Genomic DNA, 26898 nt, shown 5'->3' with positions numbered 1-26898 from the left:
ATTCCGACACAGAGGGTGCATAAAATACAAGATAAGTCTCGTGTCTTTCAAAATTATTTTTTATTCGCTAAAAACGTCCTGTGTACTCATGCAATCACATGCAACCTCGAAACTTCATTTATTTTTTATCACTTTCCAATTCAATACACTGTTTCTGCATTTTTGACTATATGTAAGAGAAATTTCCATTCAGCCAAAGGTGTACTTACAGATTATAGATTCCTATACGACTCTCGGTAAAAATTTATCCGCACTCCAGATAGTTAAAACTTCTGTCGACCGTATTGATCCATCTGCACTCTTCGTATGACGTCAATATCTGTTCAGTGCTGCTGCGTAGGTTTCATTGTGTTACGTCAATTCGTTTGTGACCGTTGCGCGAGTAATGGCGCTTTGCAATGGCGATTTGCAGGAAAACAGTGCAGGATGCTGTGATTCGTTTCTTGTGGTCGAAGGTTATGATTGATGCCTATATTTATCAAAGATTTAATGCACATTATGGAGAAAGTGTTTTGTCACGAAGTGTGTTTGAATGGGCACAAAAGTTCAAAGAAGATCGCACAAGTGTTATGAAAAAACAGCTGGACGCCCGTCCACATCCACGATGACAACATCGAACGTGCTCATGAACTTATGCTCTATGGAATAGACGAGTGACACTGGATAATGTGGCAAATCATTTGCAAATCAGCCACGGCTCTGCTTATGCAATAGTGCACGACAGATTTGGGTTTTAAAAAGTTTGTGCGAGATGGATGCCGAGAAAGCTGATGAAAAGGTGAAGACGACGATGCATTCGTGGTTCGCAGCTCAGCCCAAAACATTTTTTAACGAGAAAATACGAAGGTCCTTCAGCAAATGGACAAAGTGTATACAGAAATTGAGTGATTATGTCAAAAAATGATGTATGTCTTTTTTGACAATTGCTTAAAATAAATTCTACACCGACAGAGCGGGTAACTTTTTACTCACCCTCGTAAGACACTTAAATTTCCAATCTATTATGATGAATAAAAGAGCTTATACTATTAAATCTAATTGTATTTTGTTGCATGAGAGTACACGTGTATGTGATGTACATTACCTTTATATCCCCTTGAACGCTTCAATATTGCGCATATATACTATATTTTGTACAGCTTCTATAAAATTTTGTATGTTTGTTTAGGCTGTTAATCTAGTTAATGGAGTACAAAGAAGTGGCACAATGATGTGGGCTGATGACATTTATAATTATCAAGGAATCACCCCTACATTCGCTCAGGTATATATCGTTGACTATAATGTATTTAACATATATGATTGTTAGAATATTAATAATTAATTTTTAATTCTATCAGAATTTTAATGAAACTGTCCCTTGGGAAGGAAGAACTGATACCTTGATATCACGGTTTGTACATGCTATATGTACGACAAATTTTAGAACATTATATAACGAAGAACCAGATCGTCGTGGCCATGTGATGTGAATAAAAGGACTTGAATTTGATGATATTTTTATAATGTTAGATAACATAACTAAGTATCTTCACAGTAAGATAGGATGACATGGTTTACATGATCTTAATGTTGTTCACTTGAGTGATGATATTATAAGGAAAAGTGTAATATCACAGGTAGGATGATTCATAATTTAGAACTCCTAACTCATGTATGTATTAAAAATTAAAGAAATATATTAAATTTTATAGGATATTTATGTTTAGTAACCAGTAATTCAGAGATCGGTATTCATGGTTACTATAACGAGGCTGTAGAAACGCACCCTTTCTTCTTTGCAAATGGTCCTGTATTTATGTCTAAGCCGAAACTGGAACCTCTGAATAATTTAGATTTATTCTTGTCATTTTCTAAAATACTTATCTACAGTATACCGTAAGGAATGATACCGTATCGCACCTAATCAAGTGCCGTAAGAAACATCAACAGGATATCACAGTAATCCCTTATCGACTGATATGTAAGTAAAAGTTATGTGTCATTGTTATACACAGTTATGTGTTAGTGTTATACACAGTTATTTATCATTTTCTATTAATTCAGTTGTAGCCACTACAATATCTATGACACTGGTAGTAATTATGAGAACAATAATGATGTTCTATAAGAGGAAATGATGATTAGGAACAAAAACTTACAGGTAAGTCAAAGTATATGTTATTTGCCATTTGAAAAGAAAGTTACTAACTTAGAATTTTTTGATAAATAATAATTGTGCAAAATATATTGGATTTCAAATTTGTCAAAAATTGAAATTTAAGAAGCATTGTAATAATATAACATTAATATTTTGATTTTTCAGGAGATATCATGCGGTGGATGGGTAATATGTAAAAAATATTAAGCAGTATATGAATTTTCATATTGCGTAGAGATAACAAAATGAATTTTAAAAAATGTCTACATGGTAATAAGAAATAGCATCATGACAAAGAATATATAAAGACAGTTTCATTTTTTATAAATAAAAATTTGTTGTTCCAGATTATGAAATATAGTGAAACGTTTAATTAGTATCTTAATATCTTTAAATAATTATTATTTTAGAATCAATTGTAATTGTATCATACGTACTTTTGAATTCGTGCAAGAACATATGTAATTTTGAAGTAGTTATTATTAGGAAATTGTTAGACGCGAACAGTATGCGAAATGTTAGTATGCAGTGTAATAATTATCAATCAAAACACAAGAATTAAATTCTTGAGGAAAAAATTTCCGGAATTTCTTATTTACACGATTATAAAGAAATCCATAATAAAAAGGAGCTGCTTTCTAATACTTCTCTTCCTTGTAATGCCTACGTTAATAATAACGAGGTTCGACTTTTTGTTTTTAGAGGGATACTGGAAAATTTGAAAGTACAGTACCATTGGGAAGAAAATCACGATATTGGAAACGATATTTGCAAGTAAATTTCCAAAAAATCTGTTTTCAAATTTTCGCTTTCTATTTCACGTTAAAAGAAAGGGCTGCCGTATCAATGAATGATGTCAATAAGTTATTTTTCTTTTCAGATTGAACAATATTCCAGATTTATTCATAATTTCATACTACGCGAAGAATAAACTTTCATAGGTATACAAAGGAAATATTAAGTATAGGAAAACTCTTTTTCGTTGTAGGTGACATATGCTTCACGGTTGAACACATGTATTTTTGAACACATATAAATGAAAAAGTACTCTTATGGAGAAAAAGAATTGATACCTTCGATTGACATTAGATAATGTATATAAACTTATGAACAATCACTATCAGTTTGTATTTTAGGTGCACACGCAGATTTGTTGGAGTTCTTATAAAATGTACTTCCTGTACGAACGTTTTATTCTTCCAAATTTTACGATACTATGTCTCATATAATAACTATATGGATTAAACGTAATATAAATGATCCGAAAATAGACTCGAACGACATTAATTGTCTTTCTATTTATACCAATATCGAAAATACAAGTAAAGCCGGAGCAATAGTATGCAAGAATGGACTATTTATTATTTTAAACCAAATCATAGCATATTCAGAATGCACAGTATTATCATGAAATGTAAATGAATCAGTTGTAAACGAACGATTTTACTGTAAAATCGTTGCCTCCTTTTTTTCATCTGAAATATAGCAGTAATGAGTACATTCTTTTAATATATAATAAAACGAGATATCTTTATAAAGTTACATATGTCATCACTGGTAATTGTTATCTCGTATGACACCAAATATACCGTTAGTATGGAATGATATTTTTATGAAGATATACTTTAATGATAGATTTTATGAATGAAACGTTATATAAGAAAAATTATCTCTTGTCATTCTATGAAGTGTAGTAGCTAATGAAGATTAATTTTACGAAGTATTAGAGCAAAAGAGAATTAAAAAATTAAAAAGATCTAAATAAGATTGTTCGTGTGGCTTAATTATCTCAATTCTGGTACACCACTTGTTACATTCTAACTAATTAGCGCTAAACAATAACTTGCAAATATTAAAGATATTAACACCTTAATATTAACACCTAAAGGTTTTCAGGAAATTTTATAATATTTGATTATTGTATATCTAGTCATTGATTGATAAAATTTCTTGTATAAGCATAGATCGAAGTTGACGTCATACGCAGATTGCATATCATTGACAGGTATCGTTTTAATTTATTTTATGGCTAGAATCATTTGAATATTATACGAATAATTATTTCCATTCGAACGATTAATAAATCACGTACCTATAAAAGATATATTATGAAAAAGACGTGACGAAACAAAAAAATATTGGAAATTCCGTTGTCATTAGATCAATTATTTTTGCAATGATTTTTATTTCCATGTAATTACATATGAAATGGGTAATTCATTAACATCTCCTCGAATCGAATATAATTCGTTACACTTCACAACGATTCAAATAATGGACGGGAAATATATAATAAGTTTCCTGTCCTTGCGTTAAAATAGTACTGTACAAATCAGATGATACAGGAAATACCCAAAAAACCCAATTACATCCACATTGCATGACAACACACTTGCAATGGATTTTTGTGATTTCAATGTCACAGACAATGACACAACTAATCAGAACACGTTCGAGGCTATAGACATTGAAATTACCGCGTGTTTAATACGTTTAAAGCATAAATCTAAATTTCTTTGTACATTGTGAAACTCTTAAATTATCTTAATCGAATAAATAATCCTAATGTAATAAAACATCTTGAAATAGACCTAGATATCTGAAACAGAAACTCGAAGGATAAGAAATCCTAAAAGGTACTAATCCTAAAATAACAAACTCCTAAATAATAAACAAGTGATAAAACCTGTTATAAATAATAAACCTTACCTGGAATAATCAAATCCTAACTAATCGAAAATAAAATAAGGCAAGCAATTCTTAATCTTTCAAGTAATTTTTCCGAAAACACAGAAAGATAGAGAAATTAAAAAGACGCAGCACAAATTGCAGCATAATGAAAGTTTCAGAGCGATGAATACGATCGTATTAAACTAAATAATTTTCAAAAGTGAAATTACACTGAAACGTATATCGATGATATTTGTCATTTCTACGATCTGTTTCGCTTGATCGTGCTTCTTTTCTGATGTAAATTCAATTTATAATACGAACTAAGTTTCCTTTATTATTATTAGTCCTGCGTCTTTTTAATTCGTCACTTCTTTTATTTCAGAACAATGACGGGCTCCAAGATGCTGTTCGGATGTTTGGCGTTAATTGCTTTTCTGCATCCATTAGTTCACGTTTGTACTTCGAGTAGTACAGCTCAAGGTTTGTACTTCGAGTTGTCTTTTTCCATGCACTTCAAATTCCAATACGATCTGGTCAATTTCGAAATTTTACCTGTTTGGTAATCGTCAATGAAAAAAGAAGTTATGCGTGACCTCAACACATTGAAACAATTTTTATGATTTTTTATTTGCCGGTTGGTCAGCAAGTTAATGGAAAAATTTCACTTAACTATTCGCGTTAATTTCTTCGGTTTAACTTTTGGGAAATGCTTCGTTAGCTTCGGGAATATTCCAACGATTCGTTTTACGTACAAAATAAGCATGATAAATATTACATCACGGTAATGTAATATCGGAATATATTAAAGGTGTAATTTTGTCCGATTAATTATAATTTATTAATAATGGATTGAAAATACAGATATTAGTTAGACAGAGAAACGATGTTTGATTAACAGGAAAACTAAATGCAACGCTCGTATTTACAACAAATAACTTGACAACTATTTGGTAACTCTCTCTCTCTCTCTCTCTCTCTCTCAGACACACTAGCAACTCTAACACTCGACAACACTCGCAACTCAATTCTAACGACTCTATGCTTCGACGTCTCGATCAACTCTGATTCTCGCAACACGCATACTTTTCGATTCGCCTTGGATAGCGAAACCGTCATTCTTCTAACGTTGTCTATTGTTTCCCTCATACCTATGTAAGAACTACCAACTACGTGCCTTTAGTCACGTAGGCACTCTTAAATGTAAACGAACCACAGAAACACGACGTACACGGTTTTTCTATTTTCAGCCGATCTCCAAGCAAAGCTATTCTACGATATCACAATCGGCCTTTCCTGACAATCACATCTGCCCTCAGATGTGCTCATCATCGCCGCTCGCACTTACATCACTATCGTCAGCATTCCACCATTTCATGTGATCGGCTGCCGTGGAAGTTGTACGTGGCCCTTCGTGCTCCCCCTCTCGCTGCACTATGTATCGGTCATTTCGCAGGACTTTTATCACCCGATACGGTCCAAGAAACTTCGGATGCAGCTTTAGCCCGGGACCCCTCTGCATCCTCTCGATTGCCACTAGATCTCCCGTCCTGTATGCTGTCGCCTTCTTGCGTCTCCTGTTATACGCCCGCTTGTTTCGGATTTGGATCTCCTCAATCCGTCTCTTTGCGTCCGCACGCAGCTGATCTCGTTCCTCTTGGAACACCGCGGCCTGTTCGTCCTCGATGCTACTGCTCCTCTTTCGCTCATCCTCTATCTTCCTCTCCGTTGTTTGTTTACCAATTTCACTCTTGTCAGGGGCTTTGATCGTCGTGGCAGCATCGTGACATTTTCGTAGGCTCGGTTCGTACATGGAAGACGTTAACAACTTACCATCTATCGAGACTATGATCTCTTCTTTTTCGAAGGTCTTCACGTTCATCGTGTCCTCGACAATCCCATCGTCGTCCTCGTCATCCACATCCTCTGTATATCGAATCTTCGTATCGATATTATTGGAGGGATTCCGCGCGTGCGACTTCCCTTGTCTTTTCGTTCGCCTTGCATTCACTCTCTTCGAGTCTATCCGAAAACTTGAAACAACCCTCACACCCGCAACGCTATCTTTCTCAGTAAATTCGCAAATATCATCAACAACATCCTGTTGCTGTTGTTTAGCCAGATTCCGCAAGAATCCGACGAGGACACCATCTCGTGGTCCACTTTACCAATCACCACGTGTCTTGCCACTATTCTCCGTTCCTCCGACACTTGCTGCACAGCTGCCCGATACTTCTTCAAAACTTCTGCTAACTCTTCTTTATTTTCTTCCAATTGCGACAGTAGCTCAGTTCGTTCGCGACTAGCTACATTAATCACGATCTTCTGCTTCGGAACGTTGTCGCAGTACTTCCTGCAACGAAGCCTGCGTCTCATTCGGTTCTTGCTCCAGTGCCTGTTTCGCTTTAACTGCAACTGCTCTAGCGCATTCTGCATCTTCTAACTGGTTCTTCAGCTGTCGTAAAGCTGCTTTACCCGTCGAGTCACCTTTCGATCTCTCCGGCATCGTTTGAGCGTCTCTTAGCAATGCTTTGGTTCTCTTCAAATCTCTTTTTAGACTATGTTGCATGTCCTTAACGTGTGACAAATCTATCTCACTCGCCTGTGTCTCTACATCTATCTTGAGGACTTCCGGACACTCATCGGGATTTTCGTCCTTTATTCTACTAATAAAAGATTCTCCCCCTTTTATACTTATTTCAACAGTGTCCAAAAAGTCTGCGCCAATAATAAGCGAATGTTGCATCACTGTGTCTGGAACTACGTGTATGGTTATACAGTACGACTCATTGTCTATAATAATGTTCGTCGAAAATTTCCCGAGCGTAAAATTCCTTCCGGAACCGACACCGCCAAATCCAACGATTTCCCGACTTAATCTGGGCGCTCCGATTTTCACATGCTGATCTGCTCGCATTAGAGTCAGCTCACTACCGGTGTCTATCAACGCGCTCAATTCGAAATTTTCCATCTTAACATCCTTACCACGCCTTGTTTGTAACGACCGAAACACGCTGTAAACTTTTTTTGACGGCTCACCCAGTGCCTTGTCGCATTTTGATGCGATGTGTCCGTACTCCCTACATTTGAAGCATTTAGGTCCTCTCGACTTGCTCGGACACTCCGCACACACGTGCTCCGCATCACCGCAATTGTAGCATCGCGCCTTCCTCGCATCTCCAGATCGACCGGGTTCCTTGTTCCTCTCGGTTTCGGACAGCTTCGCCACCGGCTTTACCCTGCTACTCTTCGGCTCCTCAAATTTCGTCCTCATCTCCATATCTCTTTTTATCGCTTCGTAGCGCCTGAAACGCTCTTTTAATTGCTCGATATTCCTGGCTCCGTATAGCACAGTCTTGTTCGCGACCTCGTCGGAAATGCCTTGAATAATGTAGTCTATCAAGGATTGCGTATCAACCCTTCCTTGTTTTGCAATCCCGCACATGCGATACATATATTGTTGCAGACTCTCATCTGCTTTCTTCTTTCTATAGGATAACTCGCCATGTATCTGTTGGTCGCTTACTACATTTTCAAACTCATTCCTCAACGCCCTTTTTAGCTTTGCCCAGAACTTCGCGCATCGCTCTTGTCGTACGATGGCCTGAGCGGAGCCTGCGAGTAATTTCTTAGCATAGGCCACCATGTGGGCGTCTGACCAACCCCACACTTCTGCCATTTCCTCGAAGTCTTCCACCCACTGATTTACACTCAGCAGATCATCCCCGCTGAATTTCTCTAATGAGTCTTCCACGTCTTTAAGACTCAACATCGAACCGACGCATATACTTCTGCTGATACTCATCGCGGTCCTGATACACCGCTCGCGTGCCTCTCCTGTATTCTCGCGCGCCTTGTTTATCGTCCTCGCCTTCACTTTCGTCGGAGCTCTCTTCTTCCGACGATACATCGTCTCCTTCTAGGGCCGCCTGTAGCCGCGCGCGTAGTTCGGATTTTCTTCCCGTTACCTTCGACTCCAAGCTAACGAGACGCGCTCTCAGCTCTTTCGTCCTCAGCTTCTCGAGGTCTTCCTCTCCCTCTTGACTGCGTTCGGCTCTCTGCTTGCTTCTTAGATCTCGCTGGTTTGTTGGTTCTTCGCCACGCTTCGAATCCTTAGGAGTAGATCGACCAGGTTTGCACGCTCTGTTCAACCTGGCAACCAGCACTGATCTCGCACTGGATATAGGCAGATTCATCTGTGCGAGCTTACTCCTCAGCTCCTCCAGCGTCAAATCCTCTTCACCCGACAATCGTTCGTCTTCAACGTTTGCCATTTTATTCTATTCTTTTCTACTCCCGCACAAATAGCTCCGTTAAATCGTATCGTTTCTCTGTCTTATTCAATCCCGGACGAGCCCCCACTTGTAATATCGGAATATATTAATAATGGATTGAAAATACAGATATTAGTTAGACAGAGAAACGATGTTTGATTAACAGGAAAACTAAATGCAACGCTCGTATTTACAACAAATAACTTGGCAACTATTTGGTAACTAACTCTCTCTCTCTCTCTCTCTCTCACTAGCAACTCTAACACTCGACAACACTCGCAACTCAATTCTAACGACTCTATGCTTCGACGTCTCGATCAACTCTGATTCTCGCAACACGCACACTTTTCGATTCGCCTTGGATAGCGAAACCGTCCTTCTTCTAACGCGTTTTTAAAACGCGATGGCGCTATCACTTTCTACAAGCGTCGTCTTTACATTTCCGATGGCCACGGGCACATCCGACTGCCAGATATACAATGTATTATAAGAGTATCATTACCATACTTTTCATGAAAACAGCAATTTTTCTTGACAACTATACTCTGTAACATAGATTGAAGTCGCTGATTTGATCCCTCTGATATCGTTGTCTTATGAGAGTCTCGCCTGGTCTTGATTGGTTCTGTTGACTCTTATCGTTGTGAAAAATCGATTCGTTGTGTACCTTTTTTTGTATAGAGAATTATTTTGTGGTAGAATATAATGTTGTAATATTCGTGGTCTTTACTTTACTAATTTTGTCACTGAGCCGCTCTTTGGTTCGTTGAGCGATTCATATTCCGCATATATTCCGTACTTGCTTCGCTTGGTACTTTTATAATTTTCGCAGTCACAATAAAAGATTTAATTCTTAACAGATTAAAGATTTAACCTCTTGCTTTATAGTGTACAATAATTTTTTTTTTTTTGTATAGGTTATGTGATCCATAGTTTGAGTAAGTAGTACATATATATATTTACGTGACAAGCTTTCATTTCAATCTATATTTAAGATTAATATTTTATCAGTTTCTGTTCGTAACAACATCGAAGTAGTCAATAAGTTTGAAGAGTATAATTAAGGAAGTTATGAAGCAAGAGGTTAAGAACAAATTCTGAAAGAGGTTATGTACAACTCAGTAGTACTGCTTTACATTACTTTGCGAATTACTTTTCAAGCATAAAAATAGTTTAACAGCCACTTATAGTTACTTCCTTACCATTACATTCATTAAATTCGTTTGATTTTGTAAACAAAATAACCACGCTGACCAGTCTCTTATTTAAAATAGAATTATTTTGTCATATATCCAACAGTTTACTTTCTCTTCATAAATATTATTAATAATTTTATCAATTTCGTGTACTTCCATCCTTCGTATAAGTGACAATGAATCAGAAGAGTTTCATAGCAATATTGAACAACATACAGTCAACTACAACACCATTAGATACATCCACCATACAGTCAACTACAACACCATTAGATAACAACAATACAATAGATTATAATTTTCTACGTGTCATTGATTCATCATCATCATTTTCCATTTTTTTAGCATATGTAAAAACGTATCTGACGTAATCTTACCTCGCTCTTTGAGTACAAAAATCCATTCAAATGAAACAAAGGGAAAAGAAATAAGAAAACAAACACTCACATACGAATCTTCATTACATAACTGTATGTACTCCTCGAGGTATAATTACTCAGACACGTTACAGCGTACCTTCTTCGTTCCCTGATGGCTGATGTTGATCGTTGACGTTTATAATGAAAGAATTTCGTCAACGGCGCCATCTGGATCCCTGTTGAAAAATTAAAATAGCCGCAACAGCACCATTAAGCTCATCACCCAGAGTAGCTCTTGTTGCTGAGTCGTGGAGGAATTATTATCATCAACGACATAAACTATACCAGTTCCGGTAACGTTCTTCAGATGGTCCAGGCACTCGAACTCGCAACATCGCTCTCCAACACGGAATTTCTTGCATGTCTGTAGTAAAAAGAAATCGAATCTGATCCGTCGTATCGAGTAGTCCAGTGATTAGGGGGTTTCGGTGTTTGTTGACTCTTTTGCTATATCTGTCGCTATATTTTGCTATTTCCTCTTTGACTGTAGGTATCTTGAGGTCGCGATGGATGGTTTCGTTGGTAACATACCAAGGTGCGTCTATTAAGGCTCTTAGCGTTTTCGATTGGAATCGTTGTAGTATTTCGATGTTGGAGTTACTTGGACAGCAACAGCTGGTGATACTGTCATACACCTCCATTTATAAACTTTCGAAAATCGATGTGACCTTCTAACTTTAGTGTATTCTGTTTCACAGCACAAAATGTTTCCGAAACGTACGTTTATTGTTATAATAAACTTGACTAGTGGCTCTGAAATACTATCCTTGAAAAAACAATGGGGAAATTGGAGCAAAAAACAGAAGGAAATAAACAAAGACCTTGTTGGTTCGTAAAAATAAAATATGCTACAGGAAAAACTTTTTCCAACGGATTGAGATGCGACAAGCTTTAAAAGCTATGACGCGAATCGAGCGTTTGTCTACAAGAGCGCATTTTCGGTGGATATATATGTCGGAATGACATTGGGGATAGGGTTGTCGGTGTTTGAGGAGTCTTCATTGAAGGTAGCCATCGTTGCGGTGTAACGAAGATACGATTTATTGACACAGGTATGAATAACACAGGTTTGACAATCTACCACGGCGGTGAGACGTCCGCGACACTAGTGACAGTGGTCTCCAGTTCAATAACGAATCCGCGGCCAACGGGATGACAGATGGGCGTTCTCGCTGAATCTAAGTCTGACTCGTAAAAATAATTGCTGAGCGTAAAGACGTTACTCTTTGGTCGACGGGAGCGCGTAAAAGAATGCCCTTCCCGTCGCGATGATGCCACAGAGGAAAACTATAATGGGGTGTGTCTAAGGACACGAGATCATCGGATTCGTCGAGGAAAGCCTTCGTTTAGGAAGTAAGGGAAATTGACGTTGCTGCTAATTGGTCAATCTCCATATCGGTGGTTAGAAAAAGATGCTAGCCGCCCTCGAGGGAAAGTTGCTAGTGGGAGACGCCGTTCGTTGAAAAATATGTCTCCCCTATCTTCCCGTAGTTGGGACAAAGACTGTTTGTCTGCTTGAAGGACTTTAGTTAACTAAACCTTAAGATTTATAACGGGCCCTCGGGCTAGCCGAACATGTACTGCGGAGACGCATCGACATCTGGCAATCATCTTACTCGAAGAATAGGGTCTGCGTGTGGCGAGCCACGGGACAGAAACCGTTGGAATGTTTACTGTCGCGTGTCGCCACGAATATTTCTTTTAAGGAGTTCTATAGAATTACTCCATACCTTTGTTAGACAAAGCGTTCATCCCGTGACCGCGGCTACGTTCGGCGACTGACTGTCGCCTCGAGCCCAAGCTCATTATCACGACTCTCGAACAATTACAATCGGATTGAATAACTACAATTGTTCAATTACAGCTATAGTAGACTCTAGGTTACAATGTTGCGGGATTATCCAAAATTCCAAAGGCTCCGGTGTTCTTTCATCTCCGACATATAATTATATAATGACTCATTGAAAACCAGCTTTCATTTTTTGTTGATAGTATGGTAAGAAAATGTGAAGTTCGAACGCTTGTAACGATTGCCTGAGTTGCGTCATCCTTGGTTTTAGGAAAAGATAGGGAAGTCACTCAAGGGTGTCGCGGCTTCGATGTCTTTCGTAGCTGTGACGCGGAGGCCACTCGGTTGTTCTTTGAACAATCGTCAACGTGGACGAACGTCAAAGCGAAACCACGCGAATTCGGCATTTCCGATAATACGGAACACTGTAAACGCGACTGCGTTGAATTCGTTCGATTAATTCCTAGCAGTATCTATAAACAGTGAACCTAAGGCCCCATACACAACTGCATACGCTAGGTTGTAAGAAATAATAACTATATAAGTATGTAGCGGCACATGAGTTAGAGAACGATGCAAATCGAGAGCGACTCATATTATTGTTTTGCCTCGTGACACTTACACAGTCTTGACGTACATGTAACGTCAACAAATATCTCCAACAGACTCAGGAAACCTGAACCGCCTTGCACACGACACCGACTCCCAAAACAAAGGAATATGAATTCGGCACATAGGCATAAGATAAACGAACATCTAGAAGGGCTGAGTCTTGATCGAGTCTTTCAGTCTTTCGGTAACGGTCAAATCGCACACTTGTAATCCTATTATAAAATAAAGGTACCTCGAACTCTGGTTCAAGAACCCAACATTTTTTTATTATTATTTTCTCATTATTTTTACGTGACATTTTGGCGATCCTGCCAGGATCCATTCGCTTCAGTGTAAACGAAGTTACGATTTCGGTCTACGGACATTATTGAAGATCGAAGGATTCGAACTACTTGTGTTATGAACTTTGGTGCCAATAATTTACCACGGTGGACCAAATCAACGGGGCCACTGTCAGCATAGAACAAATCAACAGAACGAGTTTGACACTCAAACAACACATTTGAACGCGCCACAGAGGAAAACACCGCAAGGGAACCTCATTCTACGAACTTACGTATCAAGGTGAGAAAAGTCGGAATTCTTTTAAACAATATAGAACGCGAAAAGTTAGTTTCTCTAGTAACTCTAGCGAAGAGACAATATGAACAACAAGAAAGACTCAAAAGCCGAGACAAGTTTACCCTCTACAAGTGGAGTCCAAAATAAAACGGGATCACTCGATTCCTCTACCAGAGCAATTTTAGACTTAATACAGAGACAGAACGAAGAATTCCGACAACAATTTAACGAAATAAAGAATGCTTTAAAATTAGCGAACGAAGAAAATAGAAAACGCGCTAACGAAATGGAAATATTAGGTAGAAACCTCTCTCGTGTCAAACTACCACAAATAAACGTAAAATCAACTGAATTCGGTTCTATGATGACTGACGATGACGATAATATATCAGTATTAAAACACGATACTAATCCACCTCCACCTATGCCACAAAAGCCACCAACATATGTCCAACCATCCAATCCAACAGCTGCAAACTCTGGAAATCTAAAAGCTGTTTAGTATCTCCGATACTAAACGGAGAAAACGATATAAGTGTAGAAGATTTTATTCGTGAAATAAAAGAAATGAAAATGATGTGTAGCGAACAAACGTTATTATTAAAAATGATCAAAATAGAGAAAATTGTAGGAAAAGCCGCAATGACAATCCGTAATATCCATATTAACGAATTCGAAACTCTGTACGAAGGATTAAGACGTAACGTAGCTACTCAAGCATCAGTAAGAGAACACCAAGATCAGTTAAGAGTGATAAAGCAAGGAATAACCGAAAGCGTGCAAAATTATAACATTAGATTTCGACGTGTTTTCAACAAACTTCAATACAGCATTACCAATGAATATAAAGACGAACTAACTCGATGAGCGATGAACGATCGACTATACATGGTTTCTGTGATTGACTATGTAAGAGGCCTTCATTCAGAAATAGGACACGTGCTATTGGCTAATCCCCCCCTCCAAACATCATCGATGCAGAAAAAAAGGCAATGGACGTGGAAAAATACTTTCGCGAAGACAACGCTCGCAGACGGATGACACGACAAACAACCACTCCACCATCTTATCGTAACCAGACGTCTCGTCCAGTAGGTAACCGCTTCACGATTACAAGTAACATGAATAACAAAACTCCACCCACACAAAACATTCAACCAAGAATGAATAATTTTACAAAGCTTGAAAATCGACCATTAAACGAAAGGCCACAAACGAAATGTTTCAAATGCAATCGATTGAGACACCTTGCCAATCAATGCCAAAATTTTCGAATACCGCCTCAAACAAAAGCCCCTCCAGGAATAAACCACATTCAAGAACAATCAGAATTAACAATGCTACCTCAGGAAGATTATCCACAATACGACTACAATTACCAGGACGACCAGGATTGCGATTTTTCGTTGACTCGGGAGCAGGAATCAACTTGCTTAAACGAGGATGCTACCCAGGAAGAACAATAATACCAGACACATAGAAATTCTCCATGGAACATTCCAAATACGAATCCAATTCCAAAATTAAACTAAATTTATTCAACAAAGAGATAGAATTTTCCTTAGTAGATGATAATTTCCCTATCATAGAAGACGGCATATTAGGCTTACCCGGTTTAAATCAATATCGATTCGAACTCTCCAATAAAACATTAAAATTAGATAATAATACCCTTCTGCTGCAGCAAGAACCAACCCTCGCATCGGGAGAAATCGTTCAAAAAATTGTATACTTCGACGGAAAGCCAACGCCAGTATGCTTTATCAATGGTGGTAAGTTTTCAGTCCAAATTTCTAACATTATTGAAAATATAAACACTGTAGATCAAATCGAAAAATTCAAATCTTTGATTCGACTATCGCACATAGAAAAACCTCTTAGAGAACCTATGTAGTATTTTCGTCTGTACCTACTTAAATTATATTTATCTTATTTTCCTTTAAGCATTCGTGAACGTAGTGGTAATGAACTTCAATGTGTTTAGAATTTTTTGTGAAATTTCCGTACTTTGCTATACTTATCACTCCAGAGTTATCGTCATAAATTTTTACAGGGTTATTGTCTAGATTTACATTGAAGACCTTCATAATTTCTCTAATAGACATTAATTCACTCACCGCTTCCGATAGAGCTACATACTCTGCATACGTCCAGGCTTTTGTCACACACCTTTGTTTTTTAGATTTCCAACCGATTACATTTCCATACAATTTAATTACATATCCAGAAGTAGATTTCCTATCTAAATGATCTCCTGCCCAATCAACGTCCACATAACAATCTATCGTTTCACACTTTTCATTCCTTTTCTAATGTAACCTTAAATCTTTAATATTAAATATTTCAATATTTCGGTACAAATATTTCAATATTCGCAAAGCATATTTAAAATGTGTCTCGCTACAACAATCTTGAAATCTACTTAAGATAATTCACACTATAACTTATATTGGGTCTGGTATTTGTACTAATATACAGCAATGCACCAATTAAGTTCTTGTATCCAATGTCATTTCTATTTATCTCAGCGTTTTCAATTTTTAAATTTGTTTCCGTTGGTGTACAGTACAATTTGCTGTTTTGTAATTTATATTTGTTCGCTAATGATTCAATGTATTTCGTTTGGCTTAGTTTCATTTCATTTTTTATATAATCATACTCTATATTTATTCCAAAATATTCTTTTACTTCACTTAAATCTTTCATTTTAAATTTATCAGGTAATAGCTTCTTTACATTTTGTATCCTTTTTTTGTTTTTACTACAGATTAACAAATCGTCTACATATATTAGCAAATAAACAACATTTTCCCCCTCTCCATGAGTATATAGGCACAACTCTATGTTATTCTTCTTAAAATCCAATGTCGTCACATACCTATCAAAACACTCATACCAGTCCCTCGGACTTTCTTTTAACCCATAATGCGCTTTCGATAATTTACAAACTCTATTCGTTCCGTCTGCATATCCCTTTGCTTGATTTACATATACCTCCGAACTTACTTCGCCATTTAAAAAGGCAGTTTTTACATCCATTTGCTCAATGATTAATCCATTTTGACAACAATATGATAGAAGAGAAGAGAATATATGTCATCAACGACTACGTTTCTTTGTTGAAATCCTCTTACCACTAATCTAGCCTTATACCTGTCATCTGATTTTCTCGTGTAAACCCATTTTACATCTAATACTTCTTTGCCTTTTACCCTCTCTACCAATTTCCAAGTTTTGTTTTTATAGAGACACTCTATTTCTTTATCCATAGCCTGTTTCCAATCTTCACTATTTTCACAACAAATCGCCTCCTCAAATGTACAAAGGATATCTACTCTACAATAATTTGCGTGAATCTCACTACTGTTTTCCTTTTCTGGATACCTTACTGGAGTTTTCTTATTACGTGTAGATCTCCTAGGAATCTTTAAGCTTTCAGAATTATTATCATTTTCATCTTCTCTACTTTCTAACTCTTCCTTATTCATGCTGTCCAATAAATTATTATCTTTACTAACTGCATCGCTAACTGCATCGAATGAATTCTCCTCAAAACCGATACATTTTTTGTCTGTTTCTACGACCTCTACATGTCGCTACTGTTATTTTTACACCTAATAGGACTCTCTAACCTACTTCACTATATCCTAACAGAATTCCCATATCTGCCTTCTTATCCCATTTAGAAACTCTTTTTTGTTCTGGCCTTCTTACAAAAACTTTACTTCCATATAGATACAAATTTTCAACACTTGGTTTTCTCTGGAAGAATATTTCAAAAGGTGTCTTTCTCTCTGCAGTGTTTGCTAGTCTTCGATTTTTCAAGTACGCCGCTGTACATACTATTTCCGGTCAGTACTTTTTATGTACTTTCGCTTCCGTTAACAAGCAACGCGCCATGTCCATCACTGTTCTATTATACCTTTCCGCTGTCCCGTTTAATTCATGTACGTAGGTTGGACAATTATTTATTATGATACCTTTATCCCTAGCAAATTTATAAATTCGATTGTTTAAGTATTCTCTTCCATTATCGCATCTTAATATTTTTAACCTCTTGCCCGTTAAGTTCTCAACTTCATTTACAAACTGTACGAGAGAATGAAAGACCTTATCTTTTGATTTTATACAATAGATCCTAGCTATTTTATTATAATCATCGATAAATAAAATAAAATATTTCTCTTCATTTAATCCGGTAGTCTTAAAGATACCGCACACGTCCGTATGAATAATTTCCATTAGCCCTAGTTCGATTATTTTTTAAAGATAAATTATGAATTTTACTTTCTATATACACCTTACATTTCAACAATTCCTTTTCAAATTTATTCGGTATGCCTGTCACTAGCTGCTCTTTACTTGCCCAAAATATTTAAGTATCTAAAATTTACGTGTCCTAGCATCCTATGCCATCTTTCCTTTTTACTCATCACTACGTTCGCCACTGTTTACTAAGTGCTTCTTCCTTTCAATATACTTTTCATTTTATATGTACCATTCTCTTTGACCGCTAAAGCTGTAAGTTTATTGTTCTCATCTATTATTTTTGCAATATTTCCTTTTGAAATAACCATATTATTATTATCCGTTAACTTGCCGAAACTAATCAAGTTTGCGGACATTTTTTTCACATAAAAAACTTTATTCATATTTATTTTATTTCGTTTTTCAAATGCTTCAAAATAGCTTATAACATTTCATTCTTTTGTTGCCTTTATCGATCTATTATCGCCCAGATATATATTTACCGGTTCTTTAAGGTCGATAGATTTATCAAAATAATTTACATCGTTAATAATGTGATCGGTACAACCGCTATCTAATAGGCATGTTATTTCGTTACCACTTATCTCGTTCATCTCGCTGCTGTGTGCTGCGTGCGCTGTTGCCATCCATGTGCCTGCTCCTGAGTTGCCATATTCGCTCGTGCCGGCTGCTGATTGACGATGGAAGTTTCCACGCTCCCTGTTCGTATTGCCTTTGTTTCCTCTTCCTCTGCTGCGACCACGTGTTGACCCACGCCGATAACTGTTACTGCTTCCCGCTTGGACGCCATTTTGACACTCTCATGCAAAATATCCCACTCTTCCACATTTGAAGCATCCTTCTTTTTTTGCAGCAAAGGCATTAGTTTTCATTTCTCCTCGATTAGACTTATCTTTCTTTTCCGCTATTTCTATTTTATTCTTCACGCACGCTACCGTTTGTTTCTCTTCTTTCACTGCATCTATTATATCCGCTATGTAGCTATACTCTTCGGGTAACGTATTGTTTTCGCACGTTCGCGGGGAGACGCGATCTCGAAGAAGCGCGCCAACGGGAGTCGTAAATTCCCGTTACGATTTGCTAATCAACGCCGCGAATCGCTCGATCCCTTATTTCGTTTAGGATAATAAGGGTAGTTAAATGAAGGATAACGCTGTTGCTAACAGGTTATTATATATTTTCACAAACCAACAACTTCGGTGTAACACAAAATGAATATTTGTTATGAGATGACTACGAATGAGTGCGACCTGAGTCTCTAGACGGATTATCGCGTATACTGATGGATTTGTCGACTCACTGTATTCGAATTGCTGACCGCTTGACGAGATGCTTGATTGAGACTGACTGATCTTCGGGTGTAAACCCGGTCGAAGGATGTTGACTGTTCGAAGGATGTAAAATCAGTGATGTTCGGAGACGATGCTGTGGCGGAGGAAAGCTAAGGATGGGTGTGTCTAGCGCACGGGACCATCGGATTTGTTGGTGACGATTTTGACTAAGGAAGTGAGGGAAATCGTCTTCGTTGTTAATTGGTTAAACGAAGGGTCTTAACCGCCCTGGAGAGAAAGTGGTTCGTAGGAGGAAAGTTGCATCATACGTGAGAAAAACCAACTTTCCCTTGTCAAGCCGTAGTAGACAAAGGTCTTTAGAAATGCTTTGGAAACAGACGTTTGTTCAGTTTGAAGGACCTCGACTAGGAAATTCCTAAGATTTATGGAAGATACTTGAGACTATTGAGGGTACGCAGTGAGTATCCGAAGACATCTGGTTGCCATCTTGCCCGCGGTGTGTGGCCTGGGCTAGGTAGAGTGTTACGCGACGTAACACGTATTTATCATGTAATTCAGCTTTTCCCTCTCACTCACTTTTGCGCCTGCACCTTTTAATTCATTTATTAATTTTTCAAAATCGCTAAAAAACGATGCTGAATCACTGTATTTATCAAGACTTATCTTCTCCAATCTCCTTCTGCACACGATCTAGTGCCGTCGATTCTTTCAAGTACACTTCGTCGAACTTTTTCATTATTTCATACGCTGTTTTTTCTTCCCTAATATATTCTAATTGTCTATTTGAGAAGGCACTGTAAATCATATTTATCGTCTTCAGATCCTTTTTATCCCAGTCTGGATTGTCTGTTTCAGTCTTCACTCTAGTTATAACAATATCACATTCTTTATATCTCAGAAACATTGTTATTCTTTTCTTCCACATACCGTAACCCTCACCATCAAATATCGATAGCATAATTTCCGATCTCTCCATTTTAATTGATTTCCTATTCTTTACTCAAGCGTTCCTACGTGCTTGAAGTATTTTTTCTTTTATTTTATATTCTTTGAACGTTTCTTCCCTTACTAAACTCGCAAGACTAAAAACCACGCACTAAATAGCCTGCAAAACTAGTAACCACGCTCTGCTACCATGTTAAGGTATAGAGAGGATTCGAAAATACAAATAGTTTACTTTATTTCGCACACAACAGCTATACATATATATATTACACTCTGAAGACTTCGATAACCTTCTTGCACGCACGCTTGTTGTCAACCACCTCCTCTAGATTCTCCTAACAGCCTCCAATCGTCTTTTGTCTCTACTGAGACCTGGACGCCCTCTGACGCTTACACACACATTCACGTGTACAGTGTAAATGTATCATCTACCTAACAAGATCATCAACGTAAAATCCTACCGTCCTCCCGAACATCATAAAACCGAAATAAATAAACAGATGACTGAAATGTTAAACAAAGAGATTATAGAACCCTCCGACTCCCCCTATAACTCTCCTGTCTGGATCGTTCCAAAGAAAATCGACGCATCAGGGAAACAAAAGTGGCGAGTAGTGATTGACTTTAGGAAGTTAAACGAACTAACAGACCAAGACGCGTATCCACTACCTGACATTGACGATATACTATCACAGCTAGGAAATGCGAAATATTTCTCCTCTTTAGACTTATCCTCAGGGTTCCATCAAATACCCATGGACGAGAATTCAAAGAAATACACTGCATTTAGCACACCACAAGAACACTTCCACTATAATAGAATGCCATTCGAGCTCAAGAACGCACCTGCTACCTTTCAAAGAATGATGGATACCACGTTAAGAGGTTTGATTAACAATCATTGTTTCGTTTATCTCGATGATATCATTATATTCGGGCAATCGATAGAAGAACATACTAAAAACTTAGTCATTATATTCCAAAGACTCGGGAAAGTAGGTCTAAGAATACAACCAGATAAATGTGAATTCTTAAAGCCCGAATTAGAATATCTAGGACATGTAGTGACAGCAGATGGAGTAAAACCTAACCCTAAAAAGATAGAAACAGTAAAGAATTTCAAACTACCAAAAAATCCTACTGATGTAAAATCATTCCTTGGGCTAGCTGGATACTATAGAAAATTTATTAGAAACTTCTCTAAAATTGCCAAACCTCAATCTATTTTTAAAGAAGGACATTTAGTATTAATTCATAACGATCATAAAGAACACAAGATAGATACTGAATGGCCAGGGCCATACACCATTGAAAAAGTGAAAAACCCCTTATTATGAAATAATAGTAAATCACTCGATTAGGAAAATACATGGTAACCGTATTAAACCTTACTTTCCAGGACGATCTTCACCTTCTTCATAGTTAGCTAAGCTAAACGTTATACCCCTTAACGGTAGTTCTATATATCAAGAAAAATTAGCTCATGCATACTTATATAGCGAATCTGTAAACGTAATTATAGGTTTAGACATTAAGGATATATATGCAAAACTCAGCGAAATTAAAAGATTTAGACTAATGTTAACAGAACATTTTAAAAGTGAATGCCCGTATTCCAATGAAATGATTACACGCGCTCGCAAAAGAAATTTAGACAATTTAATCATGCATATTAAATTTATGACACACACTTGTTACCGAAGAGGGTCATTGAATTTTGTTGGATCCATTTCTAGAAGTCTATTTGTAACTCTGGATAACGATAATTTAGAATTAATGAATAAAAATATAGATAAATTTTTTGATGAAAACAATAACTTAAAAACCAATATAACTTACAAAACAAATCTCAAAACTATAGCTTTACCCTTAACTGACAGTCTAGAAGAAATCCTAACAAAAATTGAAAACGCTCCAAAAATCATTAATAATGTATAATAGTATAGAATGCACCTCAATCAAATTTCCAACGAAGTAAACTCTCTTAATTATGAACATAGAATTAGAAGTCTTAAGAAATAGGAACTAAGTGTCTTATAAATTATTAGTTATATTGATCTAGCATTACTAGGAACATATGTATATTTAACAAAATAGGATTATTCGATATTATAAGCAAATGCCTACCTTCCAAATTATGTATTCGCGTATTATGTTGTAAAACCAAAGAAAAAAAAAAGACACAGGTATAAGCAATATCTCTAGACCAATAGAGACACCTAGCGCACCTTTAAACACATATTCCACACCTGAAATACAACCATTAGGAGAATTACCTGAAGACACCAATTCAGTCATCCTCGAAGCAAGGCATGTAAGATTCCAAAAGGGCATACAAAAGGAGGCACTACACCGAAAATAAGAGTCTGGAGGACCAGCCGCACTCTAACACTGGGGGAATGTAACGTCAACAAATATCTCCAACCGACTCAGGAAACCTGAACCGCCTTGCACACGACACCGACTCCCAAAATAAAGGATTATGAATTCGGCACGTAGGCATAAGATAAACGAACATCTAGAAGGGCTGGTTCTTGATCGAGACTTCAGTCTTTCGGTAACAGTTTAATCGCACACTTGTAATCCTATTATAGAATAGAGGTATCTCGAACTCTGGTTCAAGAACCCAACATTTTTTTATTATTATTTTCCCATTACTTTTACGTGACAAGCAAAGCGTAACGATAAACAAACTCCGGGCAAAACAATGTTGCCGCTACGTGCAATCGTCAACCGAGGTTGAATTTAAAGTTTTCGATACTCCCCCGAGTATAAATAAAAGAACACGATCGTTAAGACAGTTAGTATCGAAAATTCTTATAGCGAATTAATATCGAACGAACGTAAGCATTACCTTGTATACACATATCGAGCAACACTAAGCGAACGACGACTAATTCTGTACTGCAAATAATTTTAAATACATTTGACTACACTAAGTATCAACTCGTCTGGTCATTAATCAACAACGCGTTTAATCGTCCTCCACATACATGTTGTATAAGTTACTATGTGTATATTTATTTATGTTTCCCATAGTACAGACGTATTCCTTATTTTATTGTAGCTGTGTAATTTCAGTAGTCTTGCATAAAGGACATCTGTTTTGTTGCAATTGTATCAGCTATTAATTGTAATACTTGAAGCGTTTGTATCTAATCGTCATGCATCTGTGGTGGCACTCGACCATGGAACTTTCCAACGGCTTCGCGACACAAAGCGCTATACCTTCAAAGCGTAAAGCCGACACGCCTAATGTACCATCGATATCCCTACAGTTCTTTCGCCGAATATTCGGAAGAATGCATACGCGGCAACCGTTGCGGACATCTAATAAACGCGTGCGTAGTGGAGATATCGAGGGGCAACAAAGAAAAGAATCCATTTGGTTTCGAATCAAAGATTCATTCTGTCCCGAGCTGCGGAGTGCGAAAGGTTAAGCGTCATAGCGAAGCAAACGCAATTAGAGATACGTGATTATTGACTCTTGATAGTTAATCGTTAATCGTTAATCGTTAATCGTTAATTGTTGTTCATCGTTAATCGTTAATTGTTTTTGATCGTTCATCGTTAATCGTTAATTGTTGTTGACAGTTAATCGTTAGTCGTTAATTGTTGATCATAAATTGTTGACTGTTGATTGTTAATAATTTAATTAACTTTTTTGTTGAACATAAAGAGTATTTCTTTCTTCACCCACTATCCACCTCACATCGTTATTCTACATACGGAAGGCAAGATTGATATCAAGTTCGAAGGACAGACCGCAGAAGTCTGGTCTCTGCTATTACCACGAGACCTTTCGAGACCGCGCAAGGAAGTGCCGGGCCCCTTGCAACTGGACCCAGTGAAACGAGACCAGCCGTCCGTAAACGCGGCATGTGGCGATGGCTTTAGTATCCCGTCGCATTTTCGTGACGGACAGGGCACCAAGGATCTCTTTCCTCGTGAACACCGGTGTCAATATAAACGTATACCCGTGCAACAAACTACGCGGATCCGCGAACAAAGATACGTACGAGCTGTTCGCGGCGAATCGAGTGGTCGAAGCAAACCGAAAACGCCTTTCGCGAGTCAAAACGCGTCGTCTCTGACGCCACAATGTTAGTGTCACGACCGGCATACTTCAAATCCGATGGACTGACGATGGAGATAAAGATGCGGCGGCACTCGGCGACAATCGGCGGCAATATCGCTGAAATGTCTAATGAACCATCAACATCCCAACGGTCCTTCCGCCGAAGGTTCTAGAAGAAAGAGCACGTGGCAACGGTCGCGGACGCCTAGCAAATGCAAATGCATGGTGGGGATGTTGAGGGATGACAAAAGAAAGTAATCGGATTCGATCGAAAGTCAAATCATAAGAGCTTCAGTCTTGGAAAGTCACGCCTAGAGTTTGGAAGTGGATTGTAAAGTGAATTGTTGTTAGAAAAAAAATAAAGTTTCTTTTTTTTTATTTTTCACCTCAAATTTCTTTTTTTATTTTGTTATTTTACGTGACATTAGCGCATCCGGTATCGGCAACAGCGCGTGAACGACAAATGGCAGCCGCTAGGATTCGTTACAAAATCTTTGTCTCCCGTGCGATTAATTCTGTATTTGGAATAATTTTAAATATATTTGACAATATCAAGTATCAACTCGTCACGTCATTATTTAAATCATCCACCACAAATCCAAAAACAGAATAAGGAAAACAGAGAAAAGAACAAATAGAAAATTAAGTTGCTAACATGTTTTTCTATAATAATATTTTAACATCAATATTGTAATACGCAATGTGAAAATGAAAAAATTGGAAGCAACCGAACTACGGATGAAACTAAATCACTTCGCTGCTTGTAAAGATAACTTTTAGTGTTATAAACATAAGTCAAGTAGCAAAGAGCATAAATTGAATTTACCCAAACTCTTCTTGAAATCTGACAAAATGATTCTTTATTTTGTCAAAAAAATCTTTACGTATTTTCCATTCCCATTCGTCGCTTTTTTCAGTGACGTGTTTATCGCTACGTCGAAACTCCGTCGGGTAGCAGTTAATTTCATTTAAAGTAGAAAACTATTCAGAAACGTGTATACGTTACACAGCAACAAACCAGTCACCCTGTTATTACCTCGTTCTCAACAGTTCAAATTTCAGGGACAACCGACTACTTAGTATCGACCCAGTACGTCATATTTACTCGCCAAAAGTATTGTAAACGAAAATTGTAACCAGACGTGCCGTTAGTAACTACCATTTTTCGCGAAACTTCTTTTTCATTTGGCGGAAATTTAAACAAACCCCGAAACACCGTGGCGTTTTGCAACTGTCTTTAATCCTTTAAGATGAAAAAGATTGACGCAAAATTTTGACGGGATGAAATTTCACGATATATTCAGGTGAAACGATGCGAAATTAGAGCGAAGCTTATAATGGGAATATAGTTTGCTTGTCTGTTGTCATAAAATGAGATATGCAGAATATATTAAAAAATAGAGTATATGTAATACGAAACTTTATATTATTCATGTTATTATGGACAAAATATCACAATATGTTCATATATTTAAATCTCCTCCGAAAAAGATTATTGTATGTAGAACACAGTTTAACTGTATTTTGAATTCTTGTTTATCAGATCACAATTGATATGTTGATATTAGGATGATTATCCTCATTTGAAACAATTTTGTGACTGTTACTTGTCAATATACTTTATATCTTATGTACATTTTAAATATAGTACGCAAACTCGAAGTTGCAAGGAACATTAATAAAAATTCAATATTTCAATAACGCCTTTCATGATTATAATTAAATATTTTTTCAAAATGTCGCATCAGTGTTACATCTAGCACCCCCTCCCCCACACACAAAAGTTTACCAATTTATAATATATGTACTAGTAGATTGACAAGTTACGATTTACAGGTTATATAGAATTCTATTTTATGATTTTATAATTTTTCGTTAAATAGAATAATCAAATAACTTGCAATTAGTAAAATTTAATTTGTTTTATCGTCAAACTTGTGCAAGGGAACATATTAATGCTGGTAACTTTAGTGACTTGCAAAATTTCAACAGTGCAAGACAGGCCAGATATTCAATTGCAATTGGTTGCTATCCATATTTTCATCGGTCTTACAATAACCTTATGTTATCAATTATGAATTAAAAAGTTAATGAAATCACAACTCACCCAAGGCCAATGGGTATGACTTCTTTTCGAAGATCGATTGAAACCTCGAGTTTGTTGTTTGAGATATTCAGTTACCACAAGACAAAAACACCACTCCATTACAGCCGACGTAAACAAAACATGACAGATTATTCCAATTCTCGGACAACAAACATAGGCTTACATACTTACTGTTTTAAAGTCACAGTCTGTCGTTGAACTTTCGCCAAGTAACTTGATACGTACATATACACGTCCCTCGAAATCAGTTTTCGACGAAAATACATACGTGACATGTTATGTTGCAACCGAACGTGAATTTCTCGCGGGAAATAGCCTGATATCGTTTATTTATGCGTCTCTCAAATACGAATTTTACTATACACTTCGTTTAAGGCACGCCATTTTGCAAAACGATTATCGAAAGATTACTGCTTACATCGAGATCAAGAATAGATTCGCAGGAAGCTGGATGCCGCGATTTCTTCCCGCGCTTTACTTTCTTCCGAAGTTGTGTGTTACGCCGGGCGACCCTCTGTCTGGCCCAGGTCACACACCGCGGGACAC

General features: G+C 37.2%; 1 protein-coding gene and 2 long non-coding RNA genes across 9 annotated transcripts in view; 1 reads left to right on the top strand and 2 right to left on the bottom strand.

Moving 5' to 3' along the window:
- LOC117164953 (uncharacterized) overlaps nucleotides 1–26898 on the bottom strand; it is a 92975-nt gene that overhangs the window by 65461 nt on the left and 616 nt on the right. Inside the window, exon 1 of one of the 4 annotated variants that reach the window (XR_013061255.1) lies at nucleotides 210–361. The exons of 1 other annotated variant lie outside the window; for it this stretch is intronic. The gene's annotated coding sequence lies outside the window, so the exon portion shown is untranslated. Of the gene's footprint in view, nucleotides 1–209; nucleotides 362–26898 lie in introns of those variants that run through there. 2 more of the 4 variants (XR_013061254.1, XR_013061261.1) reach the window with 2 other exon arrangements.
- LOC143304579 (uncharacterized) lies at nucleotides 251–3641 on the top strand. Of its 4 annotated transcripts, none has more exons than XR_013061245.1 (8): nucleotides 251–336; nucleotides 413–956; nucleotides 1169–1264; nucleotides 1341–1619; nucleotides 1695–1963; nucleotides 2047–2143; nucleotides 2306–2326; nucleotides 2843–3641. It is a non-coding gene; the product is annotated as an uncharacterized LOC143304579 (long non-coding RNA). The 4 variants fall into 4 exon arrangements; XR_013061247.1 differs by lacking the exon at nucleotides 251–336 and having other exon boundaries at nucleotides 817–956; nucleotides 2843–2914; nucleotides 3021–3636; XR_013061248.1 differs by lacking the exon at nucleotides 251–336 and having other exon boundaries at nucleotides 817–956; nucleotides 2306–2410; nucleotides 2488–2914; nucleotides 3021–3035.
- Nucleotides 10437–26885, bottom strand: LOC143304578 (uncharacterized). The gene is made up of 2 exons (XR_013061244.1): nucleotides 26353–26885; nucleotides 10437–11063 (listed from the first exon to the last, which is right to left on the bottom strand). It is a non-coding gene; the product is annotated as an uncharacterized LOC143304578 (long non-coding RNA).

This window comes from Bombus vancouverensis, unplaced genomic scaffold, assembly GCF_051014615.1.
Source record: "Bombus vancouverensis nearcticus unplaced genomic scaffold, iyBomVanc1_principal scaffold0040, whole genome shotgun sequence".
NCBI classification, from domain to species: Eukaryota; Metazoa; Arthropoda; class Insecta; order Hymenoptera; family Apidae; genus Bombus; species Bombus vancouverensis.
This window is presented reverse-complemented; position numbering and strand designations above follow the sequence as displayed.